The sequence below is a fragment of the Puma concolor genome, chromosome A2 (assembly GCF_028749965.1).
Source record: "Puma concolor isolate L17-30 chromosome A2, mPumCon1.1.hap2, whole genome shotgun sequence".
Lineage (NCBI taxonomy): Eukaryota > Metazoa > Chordata > Mammalia > Carnivora > Felidae > Puma > Puma concolor.
The window spans coordinates 137,210,430-137,229,949 of record NC_141668.1 but is presented as its reverse complement, the minus strand read 5'-3'; the positions used below and the strand labels follow the sequence as shown (position 1 = coordinate 137,229,949).

General features: G+C 41.2%; 1 long non-coding RNA gene across 1 annotated transcript in view; it reads right to left on the bottom strand.

Annotated features, from left to right (window-relative positions):
• Positions 1-19,520, bottom strand: part of LOC147583555 (uncharacterized) — a 225,010-nt gene that overhangs the window by 170,619 nt on the left and 34,871 nt on the right. Inside the window, exons 3-4 of the long non-coding RNA XR_015243174.1 lie at positions 11,592-11,681; positions 11,216-11,405 (exon numbers count right to left, since the gene is read on the bottom strand). This is a non-coding gene — a long non-coding RNA (uncharacterized LOC147583555). The remainder of the gene's footprint in view (positions 1-11,215; positions 11,406-11,591; positions 11,682-19,520) is intronic.

Below are 19,520 nucleotides of genomic sequence, written 5' to 3'. Positions count from 1 at the left end.
GCATTACTCATTTGCATTAACAAAGCTACACGAAGCAATCTGAGACTTCATTAAATTATTTCTCCTGTAAACCAGAGGAGTTTGGAGAGCCATTAGCTATTTATAACCTAGTGGAACTTCACTTAAAAGGGAGAAATCTTACCCAGAACTAGGTACTTATAGTGGTGGTATTTAAATGCACAACTACATGATATCAAAATGTTAGTGAGTAGATGGGGCGCCTGGGTGGCGCAGTCGGTTAAGCGTCCGACTTCAGCCAGGTCACGATCTCGCGGTCCGTGAGTTCGAGCCCCGCGTCAGGCTCTGGGCTGACGGCTCAGAGCCTGGAGCCTGTTTCCGATTCTGTGTCTCCTTCTCTCTCTGCCCCTCCCCCGTTCATGCTCTGTCTCTCTCTGTCCCAAAAATAAATAAACGTTGAAAAAAAAAAATTAGAACAAAATGTTAGTGAGTAGAAATGGATTGATAAATTCCATTAGAGGAACTTAATGATCAAAGACAGCCCCTGTCATGGTGTTATAAATGGTTTTCAACTCTACTTGAAAGTAAGTCTTAAATTTTTGTCATGAAGTTGTGATTAAGGTTCTCCCATCACTTTTCCATACCCTGCCTCCCCCATTTCTTTTCTTCCTCCACATTTGGGCTATCTTTCCAACAACATCTAGGAGACATGAAGACCAGTAACCTTAAATGCAATCATGAGGGCATCTCAAGTAGGGTTATCAGAGTTTGGTATTTTCTATAATTTCATCTAGTATCATTGTCATATAGGAGAATCTAGGAAGGACAAAACACAAAACCAAAAATACTTCAGATAAATTTTTTCCTCTGTTGGTAAAAAAAAGAAAGATGGGGCACCTGGGTGGTTCAGTTGGTTAAATGGCTGACTCTTGATCTCTGCTCAGGTCATGATCTCAGGGTTCATGGGATTAAGCACCGCATCTGGCTCTGTGCTGACAGTGTGGAGCCAGCTTGGGATTCTCTCTCTCCCACTCTCTCTGCACCTTCCCCCTCAAAATAAATAAACTTAAAAAAAGAAAAAGAAAGGGCATGATGTTATTAAAAAATACTGAGAGGAAGGGGCGCCTGGATGGCTCAATCAGTTAAGTGTCCAACTGCGGCTCAGGTCATGATCTCACAGTTCATGGGTTCGAGCCCCGTGTCGGGCTCTGTGCTGACAGCTCAGAGTCTGGAACCTGCTTCAGATTCTGTGTCTCCCTCTTTCTCCGCCTCTCCTCTACTCATGTTCTGTCTCTCTGTCTCTCTCTCAAAAATAAATAAACATTAAAAAAAAAAAAAAACATGGAGAGGGAGAAGAAAGCTTTGGCAAGTTTAACTGAAGCCATTTGTCCCTAATTGATTAAGTGGAGGCTGCCCGGGGAACCCTACACATGGAAGCAAAGGCCTCAGGCCAGGAAATGTCCAATTCCCCATGGGAAAAATGGCCTACGGGATTGAATGACCAAATGCATAACTCCAACAGTGACTCTGGGTTCTTGTTAGTGGCTGTGTTGTATCCTAAGGTGACAAATGATGGCAGGACAGGTAAACAAAAATTCTTACTGGGTTATTTGGTAAAGCTCTCAGCATGGCCAGTTTTGATGATGTGGGTGGCCAGTAATGTGGATGAAATGAAATCATCAGGTAAGTCAACAAGTAACCAAACCAGTCTGGGCAAGAGGTGTTTCTGGGGCTTTGGGGAAAGTTGCTCTAGGAGCCTTCCAAGAATTTCGAGAGGATTTGTAAAATGTTCACAAACTTTTCCAACAAATCATTTGAAATCTGTAGGAGATTTGTAGTTCCTTATGTGAAGTCTCACAATGTGGCCAGAGAAAACCCTCTCGGGGTACAGGCGAGTAGAGGGTTCTGCTGCAGGGGTGCCCGGAAGGCTCTTCATGTTTGCAGAATGTGCTGCAACACCGTGTCATGCTGTAATGAACTGAATTTTGACTCAGAGCACCACATGTTTCAGTTCTCTTCTATTAACCTTAAAATATTAAATCATATTATTGTCCACAATTCAGCTTACCGTAGATAGAATTAGCTTTAACATTAATGTATTTTGAAGTTCATGAACTACCTCAGTCCTGCCTACCAGGAAATATAAACGCACTGACACTAATAAAAATATTGATTACATCCAGGGAGATAGCTGGTTATCCTCCCCACATCTATTCTCCCATTCTTTCCAAGTGAGAGGACCCACAAATTCTAAGTGAGCTCATCACTGAGTGTGGCCTGGTTTGTAATTTCTATCTAGTAACATGCATGGGGAAATTTCATGGGGCATCTTCCTTAAAAACAACCAGATCATACCCTTTATCCTCTTCTTATTCGTCCCCCCATCCTCCTTGCTCCTGGAACACAGATGAGATGGCTGTGGCTGAAGCAGCCATCTTGGACCGTGCAGTGACTTTGGAAATGGAAGCCATATACACGGAGCATCAAGACTGAAGAAGCTGGCCTATGAGGACTTCAGGGAGCAGGAATAAAGGTTCCGGAGAGGCCTTGCAGCTGATTGTAGCCTAGCTGCAAAGTGAGCAAGTTCATGGTCTGTTGTGGCAAGAGAGGGTTTGCATTTGGATTCTGCAAAAATTTTGAATCTGTAGCCAAATTTCTCACTTTTTTCTTTAAAGTGTCTGAGTTTTGATTGCTAAGGTCTTCTTTTCAAAATCCACTAAAAATTTTTTTCTGTAATTTCCTTCAGAACAGTTGGGTTTTCTTTTTTGGTATTCAAATTCTGTACCAATCTTAAAGAAATGGTACTGGAATTGTTTATATAGTAGAGTATGTGTATAATTCATACTTAAGTCCATTTCAATGATCCATAAGCAAGCATTTTCTCTGCCCCCCAACCCCTCCCCCCACTACAGTGAACTTTTTGTTCTCAGAAAGACAGGAATCTATATTTGATAGAAGAAACACATACAATGAAACCTATGGAAATGTTTACTAACAACACTAATAAAAATGTTTTGAGTATTAAATTACTCAAAATTGGAAAAAAGAAAAAAAAAAGCATTGCTGACTTGGGTATGTTAATACAGGTACTGTCATATCCTGGTGGTGGGAGTGTGAATTTCTTTTTAGAAAGCAATTTGGCAATTTGTTACAGAAAGCTTATTAAAATTCTTACTCTCTGATCTGGTAATTTCACTTTAGGAAATCTACCCTAGAGAATAAGTTCAATATTTTGACAAAGAAGTTCAAGGACACTTATCTCAGAATTATTCCTAGCAGTGAAGTCTTTTTTCAAAATGTCTGTCTCTCAAACTTCATTAACTTATGGCACATTTATCACGAGCATATTACACAGATGATAAAATGGTTTTTTTGAAGAGTTTGTAATGAAACGGGGCAGTGGTTATAATGACGAATAAGAAATACCAGGGGGTGCCTGGGTGGCGCAGTCGGTTAAGCGTCCGACTTCAGCCAGGTCACGATCTCGCGGTCCGTGAGTTCGAGCCCCGCGTCAGGCTCTGGGCTGATGGCTCAGAGCCTGGAGCCTGTTTCCGATTCTGTGTCTCCCTCTCTCTCTGCCCCTCTCCCGTTCATGCTCTGTCTCTCTCTGTCCCAAAAATAAATAAACGTTGAAAAAAAAAATTAAACAACAACAAAAAAAGAAATACCATGTATGACTTAAACTTAAGTAGGTACAGACAAATGACTTGAAGGAAATGCACTGTATGAATTACCCGAGATTATAGTTTTTATTTCCTGCCTTTATTATTTTTTTGTATTTTTAAGTTTTCCATAATGATAGATTTTTATTGTAATTATAAAGAATGATTAAAAATCTAAGTATGACTCTGGGTCCCAGTTGGAACAACATAAGGAGTAGCACTGCTTACGAAAAACTGACTTAACCCGAAGTTTTCCTCTCTGGGTCTGGGTCTGCTGCTACATGTAATACCATTACTCTTTTGCCACCAAATCCAGAATTCTCTCTCTCATTAATAACTTGATGAATGTGAAATGAGTTATAAGCCAATTATAAAAAACCCATTACTGCCTAATAGACATAAAATAACATTAACGCAGAAATGCATCTCTTCGTGCACTGATAGTCTTGCTGCTCAAACTGCCTGGATAATGAAACCCCCATCATTTAAAGGTACCAAATCAGGAAATCTGACCAGAAACTTAGTTACTTCGTCATCTGGCAATGGGGTCTCTTCGTTGGCTAAGTATTAAATGATCATCAAAGTATACTGAACAAAGACTAGTTTTACCTGAAGGAGTCTGAAAGGTCAGAAACTCAAGAACACAGAAATACTGACATTCTGGTAATCTAGAACTGGATTGATAGCCTCAATAAAGAGTGACGTTACATTAGACAGAATAACATTCTACTGATACGGCTGAATATAGAATAAAATACTTTATTCTGATTAATACCAAGTTTCAATTAGCTATGGAATCCTAGCCAATTTATTTAAAATGACCCTAAAGCATGCCCAAAGAGCTATGCACCAAAGTATTGCTGATAGCAATATTTGTATTAATGAAAATAGAAGAAAATTTAATGTCTAACAATTGAGCTTTTTTTTTTTTAATTTTTTTTTTTCAACGTTTACTTATTTTTGGGACAGAGAGAGACAGAGCATGAACGGGCGAGGGGCAGAGAGAGAGGGAGACACAGAATCGGAAACAGGCTCCAGGCTCTGAGCCATCAGCCCAGAGCCTGACGCGGGGCTCGAACTCACGGAGTGCGAGATCGTGACCTGGCTGAAGTCTGACGCTTAACCGACTGCGCCACCCAGGCGCCCCCAATTGAGCTTTTTAAAAATACAAATTATGTTTCCATAAAAATCCCATGCCATCATTTAAAAAATGTTGTCAAAGAATATGGAGTGAAATGGGAAAATGTAGACAACATGTATTAAAGAAAATTGTGGTTCTCAGACTGGAATCCTTATACACATATACAGTATACATATGTGTATGTAGAATTTTTCCATTCCTATAAATATAAATTCATATATATGCAATTATATGTATAAAAACAAATATTGCCCCAAAACATCATCTGTAGTTGACAGTATCATAGTTAATTTTTATCTTTTTCCTTTTTGTTTCCTTTTTTTTTTAATGTTTATTTATTTTTGAAAGAGAGAAAGAAAGCAAGCATGAGTGGGGGAGGGGCAGAGAGAGAGCGAGAATGGGGGTTGTGGGGAGAGTACCAAGCAGGCTTTGTACCACCAGCACAGAGCCCCATAATGACCTGAGCTGAAACCTAGAGTCAGAAGCCTAACCAACTGAGTCACCCCGGTGGCCCGCCTTTTTGTTTTCTTTAGTTTTCTTACAACAAAAAAAGATGACCTTAAAGTCTTCATAATCTTCTCATCAATGAAGTCATTAAACAAGCCACATTAATAATAAAGACATCAATATGTGCTCAAGTACAGTAACAGAGACTAAATCTCAGTAGTCGTGAAATATTTATTTACAAAGCAGGGACAAAAAGCTATTTTAACACTACCAGCAGGTTTTCTATTAGTGGTCATATATAGCTCTTCTATAGAGGGGAGGACAAAAATTGGCCCTTCAGTGAAACGTTGGATTATGCGAAGGCAAAACCTTCCTGGAGTGGCCGGGTGTTAATCTGAGATCAAGAGAATTTAATTGCTCTGTGTAACACTGCAAAAGACTATCTTCATTCTGTGTCGAGTTTTCCCTGTAAGGTTTTTTTGAATTGAGAAATGAGCACAGAATATGGAGGAGGGGACGGAGAGGGAGCAAAGTTGGTTTCTCTTTCCTATGGGGCTGGACCAGGGGTGGTACGGTAGTTGTCTCAGAGGCTGGGGGACACCTAGATGCTAAGTTTGCAGAACCCAAACAAAAGCAGGATCAGTCGGCAAGATAACCAGAAACTTTCTTGTAAAGCCTTGACTTTCCCCCTTCCAGGGCTTCCGAATCATTCTGAAAAGTAAGCAACATAATAACCACAAACAAGGATGCTCTCCTTGTCAGGGAATATTAATGAGCTAAGGTTGATGATACAGAAATAACTTGGAGGATTAATATTCACTTGGAGTTAGAGGGCAGGACAGGAAATGTTTGTGTCTGTCTCTCATCATCTGACATTATGTCCTCTATCAGGAATGCAGTTGGCTCCAAGCAATAAATGGGAAATCCAACTAAGTGTGACTTAGCCAGTACAGACATGTATTATTCCATGGAATGACAGGGAAGTTGCTGTCACTGGTTTAGCGATTCAGTGAGGTCACCAGAGACTCAGTCTCTCCTTTCTTCCCTTTCTGTCATTCACAGCACACTGGGTTTTGTCCTTGCGTTTGCTGTCTCATGATTAGAAGGTGGCTGCCAGATCATGACATTATCTTTGCATTCCAAGACAGAAGAAACGGAAAAGAGACAAGCGCACTTGTTTCTTGTACTAAAATAGTGAAAAACGTCCCCAGAACTTCCATCCTCACCACCAGCAACTTTCTATTGTATTTGTCACCTGGATACTTCTAGCTGAAAGAATGGCTGAGAAAGTGACTATTTCATTTCTTCCCAGCCCTTGAGGGAGGTGGCTCAGGGACAGTGGGCACAGATGTGACTCTATAGGTAGACAAGCTCTCTCTCCCACTCCTCCTTGTGGTTCTCACATTTACAGGACAGTTTTTCTATCATTTCTCGTTGCTCCTTTGGCTGCTCCCCCACAATTGTGGCAGAACGTCTCTATTTTTCCATTTTGTTTGATGTGTCCATAAATATAAACAAATAACAAAATTTTGTGAACGTGGAATCTTAAACACAATGAGAAACTTACGGATGGTTTTGTACTGTACACACGGGCAGCAAAAGCTCTCAAAAATCAGTTCCTTCTGTCATGATGAAGAGAAGATGGTCAGTTAGACCCTGCCCAATTCCAAGAGAGTGGCCAACATTACCTCTTCTCCGCTTCTCTTGTCTTATGTACCTCAGGACCACAAGAGGGGACAGCTGCCAGGGACATGAATCTGGCTACCGCACACCTTGAATACTCAAAGAGTAGTCTCTATCAGTGTTTTCCAACTTTTTTTTGCGTTGTTGTTCCTCTCAGAGCCTTTTTAGGTATGTGTTTCCTAATTGCCTCCCTCATAAAATCTTGGTGGACAGATACACTAAATACCTGTTCATGTATCATGTGCCTAACTGCATTTTATACATAAAAAGAGTAAGACTTGGGGGGCACCGGGTAACCCCGTTGGCTTAGCGTCTGGCTCTTGATTTCAGCTCAGATCATGATGTCATGGTTTGTGCGATCAATCCCCGTGTTGGGCTCTGTGCTGACCATGCAGAGCCTGCTGGGGATTCTTTCTCCCTCTCTCTCTGCCCCTCCCCTACTCTCTCTCTCTCTCAAAATAAATAAACTTTTAAAAAAAAAAGACTAAGATTTTTATACTTCCCTCCAACCACAAACCAAGTTTTGCTACCTTGGGATAATATTGCTACTACTGAGAATGCATGTCTGTATCATCAACTCTTCTTCTTAGGGAGGGACGAATGGCGGTGGGGGGATTAAGGAAAGTATCTTAATGGACTGCTGGAGGACAGGACCAACCTTACACGCAGAGACAGAAGGAAAAGCATTGGATGTTGTGGGAATGCAGGAATAAAGCTGAAGAGGTAGGGGACTGTTAGGCATGTAGGGAGCATGAAGAATGTGCAACTCAGCTGGTGTCACAGGTATAGATGGGCAATAAAGAGAGATAATCCTCAAAGATATATTAACTTTCAGATGCTACAGCCAAGGGTCTCCATGCTGATACAGAGTATCACCTGTAACAAATGGGGGAACTCACTGAAGGGAAGTGAATTCATCAGCCATGGTGGTTTGGATGATGATTTCCAATTTGACTAGTCTCCACACCTTTATTTTTTAACTTTTCAAAACAACTGCTTCGAAGTTATTATAAGAATGAGTCTACCTTAATAATCTTTACTAGTGCCGATAAGAACTCCTCAAGTTCCCACTGGACAAGAACAACTCTTTGTTCGGATAAACTATAATGGATACCTACCAAAGCAGCATTTGAGAATATAAGAGAGTAGTCAAAAATGACTTAGGAAGAAATTGCACGAATTCTCAAATGATAAGCTCTCCCTTGAGCTTCTTACTGCAAAGAAAACACCTAGAAGCTTCAGCATGAATGAAAGTTGCTTTGTGTTCTACTTTTCTGCCAAAATGGTCATAATTAATTTTGTTGACACAAATACACAAGAGTTTAAAGAGAGACGGCCCATTGTTGATGAGACCAACCCATTCTCATCCTAATACACTGGAGAAATACGCCTGACCATTCACCCATGTGAAAGCAATCTTTCTAATGTCTCCAAGGTCAGTGAGACCTCTGTTAAAAACAAACCAAAAAGCTGTTGCTTGAATGCAAATGTACCAGGATCATAGCATGCATTTAATTTAATCAGCATTTCGATGAAATTATGTAATAAAAGTAATTGTGAAACTTACAAAGACTTCTTTTGTGTGCTCTCTCTAGTATTATTGTATCCCCCTTAGAATAACTCTCACTTTGAGACACACACACACACACACACACACACACACACACACACACACACAGAATGGGATAATTTCAAGAGGTATGCATTAAAACTAAAAGAGATATCTGTCTTGTGAGGGGTCAGTTAGATTAACACATTACAACTGGTAAATTCTTCATCTTTGAGATACTAGGTCAATAAAAAAAAAAAAGGAAATGCAGGCAGATTTTTCCCATTGAATTTATAACTCTTTTGCTCTCTTCAAGAAATTTAGAAGTTATCCTATAGGATTGATTGTTCCTTTTTTTTCAGTCTGGGAAACAAATCTGTGTAAGGACCATGCCATTCAAAGCTCAGAGGCCTTCTTTCCAAATTGGTCAAAGAAACCAGTAATTAGATGCACTATCTTTTTACCCAATGGTCAGAATGCAATACCTAAATAGTAACAGAAGTTAAAATTTCTAAAGTTTAAAGGCATTTCCTAAATAAAATTTGGTATCCTGAAAAGGATCCCTGATAAAGAATATTAGTGGAAAAACTGGTAAAACCCAAATCAAGTCTGTAGTTTAGTTAGTAATAATGTATCAGTATTGTCTTAGTTTTAATAAATATACTTCCGTTAGGTAAAACGTTACTATTTTAGGGAAAGCTGGAGGAAAGGTATGTGGGAATGCTTGCACTATCCTTACGATTTTTTTCTATAAATCTAAAATTATTCCCCAAAAAAGTTTATTTAAAATTTTTTTTCTCTCCAGTTTACCAGTCCTAGAGAATATCCTTAGCATTTCTTGGGAAGAACCATGTTTTCTGGTCACTCTAACACACCAAGAATTATTTTGCTCTTTTTGTAGATAGAATCAGTTAATAACGGTCTCCTGCATTAAATTCTACGAACAGTATAACAAAACCATTAGCTCTGGGGGCTAAAGCTAACTTTGTTGGTAGCTTCCCCAAATGCTGGGGATCTTGCATTTGGATACATAGCAAGTGGTGAGATCCGTCCCTGTGGACAGCTCAATCTCTCCATTTACACCCCATCAGGACAGGACCCAATTACACTCATCTCTTCAGCTTGAGTAACAATTCTGCAAGAATTTCGATCAGCAGGAGGTTTCACAGTAAAACCAGTTTAAACCTCCAGTTCCCCCGGTAACAGGCATGTTACTTTGGGCAAAATCTTTAGCCACTTCTGAGTCCCCTTTCCTCATCTATAAAATGTACTGCTAAGAAGATCCAGTGAGGTGACACATGTAGAGCACCCGACAGTATGTGGAACACTGTGGAAGGTTAGCACACCTCCTTGTAGAAAGGGACCAACGTTTGCCAAGGGCCTCCAACAAACTAGTCTACCAAGTTTCAAATGTTCGACTCTCATTCAAGTCTCAACACCGCCTTATAAAGGTGAACTGGAATATTTCTATTTCCACCTGGGGAATACACAGACAGGTACTTAATTTCCGCACGTCCTACAATTATTAGAAGCACAGCCGAGATCATAATCTCAGGATTCCTTTCAAAGATCAGGCTCTTTCCAATGTACTCGGTAGCCTCCCAATTGAGATCATTACTGGGGATATATTTTGCCATAAAGATGGCTCTTTATCCAGGTCTCTGCTCAGCCACCATGTCAGAGAGACTTTCCCTTACCATCCCCATTTAAACCCTACACATTTCCCTTGCTATCCTTTTATTGTGCTTCTTTCCTCAATGTATTCATCATTATTTGACAGCATCTGGCTTTTGTTTACCTTCTGCCCCCGAGCTAATGGGTACATTCCAGGACAGGCATGGAATTGTCTGCCTCGGTTACATTGTATCCCAAGACCCAAAACAATACCCGATCCAGAATAGGTATTCAACCAAATATTATGGGTGGGAATAAATGAACAGACATGTAGGAGATTCTAGCAACCGGTTGTTCTTAACCTTATTAATGTTACTCATGCCTTTTATCAGTTAGGTAAGTCATTTGGGACAAAGTTTTATTTACTAAGATAATACTGATAAGAAAACCGAATAAAGAATGTTGGTTTCAACTAGATCAAAGCACAAAGACCAAGCAACACCGCCACCAACCAGGAGACCCCACAGGTGCGGTGAGGACCGCCTCCCAGCAGGCTGCACAGCTGACACCACTCTTACCAAACAGAGCCCCACTTTTCCTGCCTGCTAAATCCTTGGGAGCTCAAAAATATCCCTCCACCCGCTGATCATAAATTGTCTTAATTCACCTCGCATTTTCCCATCAGGAAACAACTGGCCTTGGTTTATTTTTTATCACTTTATTTACATGTCTCCTGCAAGACTGAAGCATCGATTTCCCCCAAGATAATGTTAATAGGATCGATTAACCACAGTGAGCACGCATGAAAGTGCTGTTGTTTAGCTCCTAACCCCGGGGAAAGAAAGAGGCGCTGCAAGCAGCCAGCCTCTGCTGAAATCCGCCCAGCTCGAGTGATTTTGAAGGTGGCAGGAAGGCACCTTTGCTGATAAATTACAAGTGAGCTCAAGCACTTGGATGACCCAGATAACATACCAAATACAGCACAACTGAGAACCCCGTGGGGAGTCCGGAAGCCTGAAGTCATATTTGAAAGCTATCTTTCATTACAGTCTATATGAGGGACAGAAGATGTGGAAGAGGTAGCTAGGGGCAAGGGTCACGCAAAGGATTAGCTCTTCTTCGGAATCCTAGTTGGAGCGCCGGGGGGTAAACTGGTCTTACCTTTCATGGGCTTTCAGAAGTTTCTAGTTCTAGCGTGTCCAATGCAGACCAAGAAAGGGAGCTGGAGGCTTCCTGCTTAGTGGCAGCGCTGACTGGGCCTTGCAGGCGGGTTTATGTGAAGACACAAATGCAGCCTCAATCCCACCTGTGTCTAGATTCCGCTCCCACCCAGGCAAGCAGGCTTGCAGTCCTGAAAACATACAGGCCAGAGTAGAGCCTCCCACTTCAAACACCAAGTGGTGTCGCCTCCGGACAGCAGAAAGCACTGAGTTTTCAGCTCTTGCAGAATCAAGCAGGGACTCCCCCAAAAGCATGCACCTTGGAGCAAGAGAGACTCCTCCCCCGCCACCACTAAGCCAATAATTACTCCACTCACCTGTGGTTCCAGAGTTTCCGTGGTCTCACCTGGACAGCTTCTGGACCTGGTAGAGTCTCCCTTCCCACTTCAGACCTGCCGGTGAAAAGGCTGGGGACGGGAAGGGTGTTCATTAGGGAATGAGAACCCATATTTTAACTTTTGTTTATTTATTTTTTAAGTTTATTTTGAGAGAGAGACAGAGAGAACACGAGCAGAGTGAGAGGGAGCAGGGGAGGGGCAGAGAGAGAGGGAGAATGCCAAGCAGGCTCTGGCTGTCAATGCAGAGACTGACACAGGGCTCGAACTCATGAACTGTGAGGTCATGATTTGAGCTGAAATCCAGAGTCGGACACTTAATCGACTGAGTCACCCAGGCGCTCCAAGAATCCATGTTTTTTAAATACTCTCAAGGGATTTTATAGGACCCTTCAACGAATGTATCTCTGAGAACCAATTCTCCAAAATTTCAAAGGTTCTCAATCATGGTTGAGGATTATGTGAATTACTTGAGAAGGTTTTAAATAACATCGATGCCTGTGTCTCATTCTAAACCAGGGTTTCTGTGTTGGGGCTGGGGTGAGTCCCTGGTCCCTATTCAAAGAGATGGCCTAGCACCTTTCCCTCCCAAACAAAAATGTCTGCAGGCATTCCCTGAAAGGGCGGGCCTACGAGCAGACTCCATTTTGTTCTGTGTCCTTCACCTTGACCACGCCTCCTCCCCTTGAGTAACGCCCAGCAACCTGCTTGCCTAACAGGACTGCGACCCTTCCCCAGCCAATCAGCTGAGGCCACAGCCATTACCTCACCAACTGCCCCTAGACCCCAATAAAACTTTTGTGCTTTTGAAACTCCCCCTCTCTCCCTGGTATCTCACCGCTGCGTCAGTGCAGGTAGGGGATTGAGCTCGAGCTAGCTCGAATAAAGGCTCTTTTGCTTTTGCATTGGACTCAGCTCCCTGGTGGTCTTTGGGGATCACGAATTCTGGGCATAACACCCAAAGGCATCTTGGGAGACAAAATCCTCTGCCCTTCCTCCCCCTGGTGGTAGTGATTAGTCATCTCATGTTTTCAAGCTCATTTGGATGTGCAACCTTTTCTTCCTTCTTTTCCACTGCATTCATCCGTGGCCTCATAATCCCTGGTCACTTTGATTAATATGCATATCTTCAATATACACAGGCACATGTGTTTCAGGAAGATAACAAGCCCACATTCTGAGCTACGGTCCAGCTAGTGTGTATATCTGAAGTTACATGTTCATGGCCAGATTTGCATTTGGATTGACTTAAACAGTTCACAAAAGGGACCTGACAACTAACAGTAAATTACTAATGATGTTAGCAACTTTTTAAAAGGCAAATTAAAAAGGCCAAGAATATTGGTTTTTCCCCCACCGGTTTGGCAAAATGGATTCACACATTAAATGTCTCATGAGTGTCTACAATGCGCCAGTCAGGAAGCACCACACGCGAGGTGGTTGCCATTATGGAGCCTATCCTTTGAATGAGAGAGACCAATAACATGTGAGATTACACGCCAAGTAAGGCAATTGTAGAAGTCTTCACTGTCATAAACCAAGGGAAGGAGAATCTGGGGTGGCACTACTTTAGGGCACCAGAGGAGGACATAGTAGAAATGACATCTGAGCATAAAACTGGTGGTGTCACCTGCTGGGGATGACGTGAAAACAGGTGCAGTCTTTTTGGAAGACAATCAGTAAACCACGATGAGCGTGCAATTGTCAATTGTCAATAAACGTCAGGGTGAAAATAATGTGCATCTCACGCAATCATTTAGCAAATATAAGACATCTCTGAAAATATGCCCTGTCAACACCACAACTGAAGCAGTATGCCAAGGAAATTTCCAACACACTGTAAAATATCTCAATACTGCAAAAACTTCATAACATTTTGTAAAACTACAAGCTACTGAACTGCCAACAAAAGGAAGTAGTTGGATAAATTGTGATGGATCTACTGAAGTGTGGAGAATGCTTAAGACATAGTGTAAAAATTTATGTGAGACCACAGAACATGTGCATATTGGTCTCTGCTCTGGTTCTTGGCACAGTGCTTCTAAAATCTTCATAATTTCCAAAGTGGTAAGAGCACTAAAGAGCACTAAAAGCTCTTCTAACGTTTGTCTTGCATCCTCAACCTCTTATAAATTCCTGGGGCGCCTGGGTGGCGCAGTCGGTTAAGCGTCCGACTTCAGCCAGGTCACGATCTCGCGGTCCGTGAGTTCGAGCCCCGCGTCAGGCTCTGGGCTGATGGCTCAGAGCCTGGAGCCTGTTTCCGATTCTGTGTCTCCTTCTCTCTCTGCCCCTCCCCCGTTCATGCTCTGTCTCTCTCTGTCCCAAAAATAAATAAACGTTCAAATTCCTGATTACAGCACCAGGAGCATATTTTGTTCCACTGAGGTGACTCTGGGTGGCCTCCTTGGGGCTCTTGGATGGGGACTGGTCACCAGAAAGACCAAGCCATGGTTAGGAGCTTGGAACGTTCAGCGTCTCCCCTCTCCATCCTCCAGGGAGGGGAGCGGGGCTGAAAATCAACTTGGTTATCCAACATGCCTACGTGAGGAAGCCTCCATAGAATTCCAGGAGCTCAGTGAGCTTCCAGGTGGGCAAATATACCCACATGGGGAGGATGATGCATCCCCATTCCACTGGGTCAGAAGCTCCAGTTGGGACTGTCCCAGATCCCACCCTATATATCTCTTCATCTGGCTGTTCATCTGTATCCTTTACCATATCCTTTAATAAACTAGTAATAATGATTGTAGTTAGGATTACTGTATTGTAAACTTAAAATTTGCTAAGAGAATAGATCTTAAACATTCTCTTCACACAAAAAAAGAAAGTAATGATGTGACATGATGTCATTTTGCAACGTATGTCTATCAAGTCAACACACTGCCTCGAACTTACACAATTTTTTGATAATTATATTTCACTAATGCTGGGGGAAAAAGAATTTTAAAGGAGCCGAAAAACTATGTGAGAAAAAAGTCTGCTTGGAGGGGAAACTTGAAGGTATGTGACAAGGAAACAAAACAACCACAAATGATCAGTTGGTAGAGATTCTCTACAGTTTATTAGTATAATCAGTTGTTATTTCTACTCCAAAATAAGCACATGTTATATTCTTCAAAAATGAGGTCGCTGTGCGGTCCATTAAAAGTTTGGTATCGAGTTTTGGGAGTATCAAATTCTCTTTTCAATGTTCTATATTCACACATAATAGATGCACTTTCAAAGGGATAATTTGGCAAATAATCTGCTCTACTTTCCATCCGTAGAAAACTCACTTTGGAATGTGTTCTAACTTCTGACATGAAGCTTCATTTACTATGTACACCTTTGTATTTTCCGAGCTCAATCCCAGTAATGGTATCTTTCAGATCAGTATTTTAAAATATTCTAAATCCTGGGGCGCCTGGGTGGCGCAGTCGGTTAAGCGTCCGACTTCAGCCAGGTCACGATCTCGCGGTCCGTGAGTTCGAGCCCCGCGTCAGGCTCTGGGCTGATGGCTCAGAGCCTGGAGCCTGTTTCCGATTCTGTGTCTCCCTCTCTCTCTGCCCCTCCCCCGTTCATGCTCTGTCTCTCTCTGTCCCAAAAATAAATAAATGTTGAAAAAAAAATTTTAAAATATTCTAAATCCTTGCATTTCAAAGTTTTGTCCATGAATCAAAAGTTTTGTCATCACTTGGACGTTTGTTAGAAATGCAGAATTTCAGGCCCTACCCTGACCTGCTGAATCATGATTTGCTTTTTAAGGAGATCTCCACGTGATAGCTATGCTCATTATAATCTGAGAAGCCCTATTCTAGAATATGGGCTCTCAAGATTAAATGGCTTGTTCATCCGTTCCATCTTTTCTGTTTATCTGAAGGGATGAAAGTATTAGAATGTTCCATAGTTAGAACCAATGCTATTGTAAACTTATGGTCTTTGTTTTGTTTTTTAAGCAAATGGAAGGACAACCAGGCACAGTCAATTTGAAAGTAGGCAGTACATCTAGTTTAGTTTTTCTGGATTGGACTGTAACTTGGAGACAGTGTCCTAGATAAGGGGATGAATGGTGTAAAAAATCCTGTGTTCTTTAAATAAATCACAAAGTCAATGAAGAAATGGATGAAGGTAGAAATCAAAAACTCTTCAGAATCTTCCTGAAATGACTTAAAGCCAACCTAAATATGACAGTCCAATTTTAAAACAATAGAAAAGTCCTGAGTTTCAAGGGTAACAACGAAGGTGATTACCAGAACTCATTTTTTTTCTTTAACCTGAGATTAGTCAAATGCCCTCAAAAAAGAGTTTGTACTCTTAATAATTGCAAATAAATATTCAAATATATAGGAACAAACATCTCTATGATACATCAAGACCAAATATTGACTCTTCCTCTTCCCTACCTGCAGGCACTGATTTCACAGAAGAATTCAATTGTATTTATGGCTCACGAACAAACATGATGGTAGAAATGCTTTGTGGATATAAACACATTTCTTCCCAGGGGCTCAAACTGCATTCTAGACATTATCTCCTTAATTGCTCCCTTAAATCTTTCTCATTGATTTTTATATTTTTTTTTGAGCCAACAAGTTCACTATTGTTTGCATATGAAGGAAAGAGTTAGCTTCAGTTAGAATTTGAGATCTTAAGCATTTTAAAAACTGTGATATTATATCTCAACTGACAAGGGGTTACTGGAGTGGCTTCAAAAAAACACAAAGTGGCCTAACAGCGTCATTTATTTATTTATGTATGAACTAGCCAAAAGCTTGGAGGATGTCTTGGGAAGATTGTATCAGGAATATAAATATTTGACTAATGTACCTTGGCTGTGTCAACCAGAAAAGATATGTCTGAATACGAGAGATGTGTCACAGTCTCATTTTGGAAAGGGAAAAACAAAATGCTAGTATACATTATTCAATAAGCTGTCTGACAGAATGATGTGGTGATCACAGGGACCCGTAGGGATTCGCCAAGAACAAGGTTATTCCAAACCAGCCACATACCTGATTGGGACAGTCACCAGTTTGGTAAAAGGGAATGTATAGATGCTATACATTTCAACAAATAATGATAACTGTTTTTCACCGAGTGCTTCCCATGTGCTGGAAACTATGGGGAACACTTTATATACAACTTATTTCATTGCTTGGAATGCATGAGAAAGTATTATTACTGACAGTCAGTATATGAAGAAAAGTAACTAGTCCAGGGTTACAAGGCTGTTCCTGAAGATTATATTCCTGTGCAGCACACGGTACTATTTTCAGGAAACTAAACTTGCCTGTGACAATTATATGGTCAATTGGTCTCCATCTGACTGATCTAACACTTTGTCCACAATTTCTGTTATAGTATTTCTCTGTGCAAGAAAAGATACTCAAACAAGGTAAGAAAAGAGTAAGAAGCAACCACAGCGAGATACCACCTCATACCCATTAGGATCAAAAAAGCAGAAATCAACAAGCGTTGACAAGGTTGTGGAGGAAAGGAAACACTTGTGCACGGTTGGTGAAGATGAAAAATGGCGCAGCCACAATGGAAAACAATGTGATGGTTCCTCAAAAAATTAAAAAGAGAATGACTATATGATCCAAAAATCCTATTTCTGGGCATATATCCAAAAGAATTGAAAGCATGGTTTCAAAGAGAGTGTGCACTTAAAAATGATTAAAATGGTCTTTTATGATGATTCTACGTTATGTGTGATTTTTTAAAATCACAATGAAAAAAAAAGACTAAGGAGCGTAAGAATGAAGAATTATGGCTAGAAAATCTGAAAATAGTTCTTGTTGGTCTCCAGCAAGGTGAATGCAATATAAGAGAAGAATAAAGAGATGAAGGGTAATAGGTCTGTCGCTTAGTAGCTATGATTTATATATTATCTTTTGATATTACTGAGGTTCAACTTTCTCATCTTTAAAAGAGGTTAATAATATCTCTCTTTGCTCCCTTGTAGGCTGTCATGAGGGTCCAAGCAGCTAGAAGTGCTTTGTAAACTTTAAAATCCTCTCGGAGCTGCCTTGTCCCCTTCCATTTCTTTTATTACAGTCTGTGCGCACTTCTGTCCCTTTAATCTAGAATTCAGCTCGTGTGCCTCTCACAGATCCATGCATTCAACGGCCTCTATTTGGATGTCTCAGGGGTACCTCAAATTTGAAATGTTCCGAACTGGACTCTGTATTCTCCTTTCAACCTCATTGCCCCTCTAAGTATCCTTATTTAATGACTGGCACCAGTCTCTACCAAGCTGGACTTCCTCCTTCCCTCTGAAGGATGCTCACATCTAATCAAAGATAAAGTCCTGTCCATTCTCTCACTCTCCTTTGCACTTATTATGTCTTGGGATCTTTTCCTAGCCAACTCCTATTCATCCTGCAGGGCTCAGCTCATAGTCCACCATCTCCAAGAAGCCTTCTTTGATACTCCAAACCTATATCAGGTAGGCCTGCCGCGTGCTCCCATTTCTATTCCTGTATCTCCCCCGATCACTGTGCTTATCACAATGTGTGGAAATTACCTGCTTGTCAGAATCCCCCACTGGCCCGAAAACCCAGAGGGTAGGATATAAACTGTGTCAATTTCACCGCTCTGTCACATAAGCCTTCTGTTGTCCAATAATGGCCAGTCACTGAACAGTCATTGGAATCCCTGCCCTCATGGAGCCTGCCGCTTCGATGGGGAGACATATAAGAAAGTTGAACCAAAAAGAAATTTTTTTTTTAATAGACAAATGCTACAGTGATAATGATCAGGGTCTGGATTAGACCACATTGGAGGAAAGAGACATAATTTAGCTGGACCACCAGCAAAGACCTCTCTGTAAAATGTCATGTGGCTAGGACCTAGGAGTTAAGAAGGAACCAACCATGTCTTGGACCAAAAAAAGCGTCCATACAGAAGGAACAGTTCGTGTTTAGATGTAGAGGAAGGAAAGAGCTTGAGGAGTCTGGAGAACTGAAAGAAACCCAATGTGGTTACTATGCAAAAGAAGGGAGGCTCTGATGAGGCAACACAGATAGGCAACGGGCCACGCGATTCATCTTGAACTTGATCTGCAGAACAATGGAGATCTCTGAAGGGTTTTAAGCAAGGATAGGATAATCAAGACCCAACTTAACTTTTTTTTTTTTTTTTTCAACGTTTATCTATTTTTGGGACAGAGAGAGACAGAGCATGAACGGGGGAGGGGCAGAGAGAGAGGGAGACACAGAATCGGAAACAGGCTCCAGGCTCTGAGCCATCAGCCCAGAGCCCGACGCGGGGCTCGAACTCACGGACCGCGAGATCGTGACCTGGCTGAAGTCGGACGCTTAACCAACTGCGCCACCCAGGCGCCCCCCAACTTAACTTTTAAAAAAAGATCAGGCTGACCAACACCTGACTCTGAAAACCACCAATTAATTAAGGGGAAATATTCAAGCATTCATCTTGCTTTTCCTGCACAAACTATATTTTAGGGTAACCAAGTACCCCAAGTTTTTGAGGGAAAAACAGTTTTTCAATTATGAAATGTAGATGAGTGGAGATTTATAAAGAGCACCCTTTTACAACCCCTGCATGAAATAACTCATTCAGGTAACAATCGTCCTCAGGGAAGGAATCGTCCTCAAGGAAGATCTTCTCAAATAAATCCATGGTGGTAAGTTTTACACACATGCACACAAACACAATTTAAAAAAAAAAATGTAAGAAAGTAGAATATGTTCTTTTTGAAGATCACATTAACTTCACAACAAAATTTATGGTCATTATCTGCTCAAATACTACTGAATGAAAGGTTGTGTGGGACCTTTACCAATGCAAGGATAATAAAGCAGCTACTTTCTGAACCCACAAATCAACCTTAGCAACAATGATCTGAGATAGTACGAAGCACAGAGAGACTACAAAAGAAAGCTTTTTGCCAGAAAATTGAATTAGAAA